The 1,961-nt window shown below is 37.8% G+C and overlaps 1 protein-coding gene across 1 annotated transcript in view; it reads right to left on the bottom strand.

The window, feature by feature from the left end:
• The window catches only part of SHCBP1 (SHC SH2-domain binding protein 1), a 41,721-nt gene that overhangs the window by 16,026 nt on the left and 23,734 nt on the right, over positions 1-1,961 (bottom strand). The window lies entirely within an intron of this gene.

Below are 1,961 nucleotides of genomic sequence, written 5' to 3'. Positions count from 1 at the left end.
CTAAATATATATGCACCCAATACAGGAGCACCCAGATTCATAAAGCAAGTCCTTAGAGACCCACAAAGAGACTTAGACTCCCACACAATAATAATGGGAAACTTTAACACCCCACTGTCAACATTAGACAGATCAATGAGACAGAAAGTTAATAAGGATATTGGGGAATTGAACTCAGTTCTGCACCAAGCAGACCTAATAGACATCTACAGAACTCTCCACCCCAAATCAACAGAATATACATTCTTCTCAGCACCACATCGCACTTATTCCAAAATTAACCACATAGTTGGAAGCAAAGCACTCCTTAGCAAATGTAAAAGAAGAGAAATTAAAACAAACTGTCTCTCAGACCACAGTACAATCAAACTAGAACTCAGGATTAAGAAACTCACTCAAAACAAAACTGCTCAACTACATGGAAACTGAACAACCTGCTCCTGAATGACTACTAGGTACATAACGAAATGAAGGCAGAAATAAAGATGTTCTTTGAAACCAATGAGCACAAAGATACAACATACCAGAATCTCTGGGACACATTTAAAGCGGTGTGTAGAAGGAAATTTATAGCACCAAATGCCCACAAGAGAAAGCAGGAAAGATCTAAAACTGACACCCTAACGTCACAATTAAAAGAACTAGAGAAGCAAGAGCAAACACATTCAAAAGCCAGCAGAAGGCAAGAAATTACTAAGATCAGAGGAGAACTGAAGGAGATAGAGACACAGAAAAACCTTCAAAAAATCAATGAATCCAGGAGCTAGTTTTTTAAAAAGATCAACAAAATTGATAGACCGCTAACAAGACTAATAAAGAAGAAAAGAGAAAAGAATCAAATAGACACAATAAAAAATAATAAAGGGGATATCACCACCAATCCCACAGAAACATAAACTACCATCAGAGAATATATAAACACCTCTAGGCAAATAAACTAAAAAATCTACAAGAAATGGTTAAATTCCTGGACACAAACACCCTCCCAACACTAAACCAGCAAGAAGTTGAATCCCTGAATAGACCAATAGCAGGCTCTGAAATTGAGGCAATAATTAATAGCCTACCAACCAAAAAAAAAGTCCAGGACCAGATGGATTCACAGCTGAATTCTATCAGAGGTACAAAGAGGAGCTGGTACCATTCCTTCTGAAACTATTCCAATCAATAGAAAAAGAGGGAATCCTCCCTAACTCATTTTATGAGGCCTGCATCATCCTGATACCAAAGCCTGGCAGGGACACAACAAAAAAAGAGAATTTTAGACCAATATCCCTGATGAACATTGATGCAAAAATCCTCAATAAAATACTGGCAAACCGAATCCAGCAGCACATCAAAAAGCTTATCCACCACGATCAAGTTGGCTTCATCCCTGGGATGCAACGCTGGTTCAACACACGCAAATCAATAAACGTAATCCAGCATATAAACAGAACCAAAGACAAAAACCACATGATTATCTCAATAGATGCAGAAAAGGCCTTTGACAAAATTCAACAGCCCTTCATGCTAAAAACTCTCAATAAATTAGGTATTGATGGAACGTATCTCAAAATAATAAGAGCTATTTATGACAAACCCACAGCCAATATCATACTGAATGGGCAAAAACTGGAAGCATTCCCTTTGAAAACTGGCACAAGACAGGGATGTCCTCTCTCACCACTCCTATTCAATATAGTGTTGGAAGTTTTGGCCAGGGCAATCAGACAGGAGAAAGAAACAAAGGGGATTGAATTAGGAAAAGAGGAAGTCAAATTGTGCCTGTTTGCAGATGACATATATGATTGTATGTTTAGAAAACCCCATCATCTCAGCCCAAAATCTCCTTAAGCAGATAACCCACTTTAGCAAAGTCTTAGGATACAAAATCAATGTGCAAAAATCACAAGCATTCCTATACACCAATAACAGACAAACAGAGAGTCAAATGATAAGTGAACTCCCATTCACAATAT

The sequence above is a fragment of the Mandrillus leucophaeus genome, unplaced genomic scaffold, assembly GCF_000951045.1.
Source record: "Mandrillus leucophaeus isolate KB7577 unplaced genomic scaffold, Mleu.le_1.0 Scaffold689, whole genome shotgun sequence".
In the NCBI taxonomy this organism is placed as follows: Eukaryota; Metazoa; Chordata; class Mammalia; order Primates; family Cercopithecidae; genus Mandrillus; species Mandrillus leucophaeus.
The sequence above is the reverse complement of the archived record's forward strand: the minus strand, read 5'-3'. Positions and strand labels throughout refer to the sequence as shown.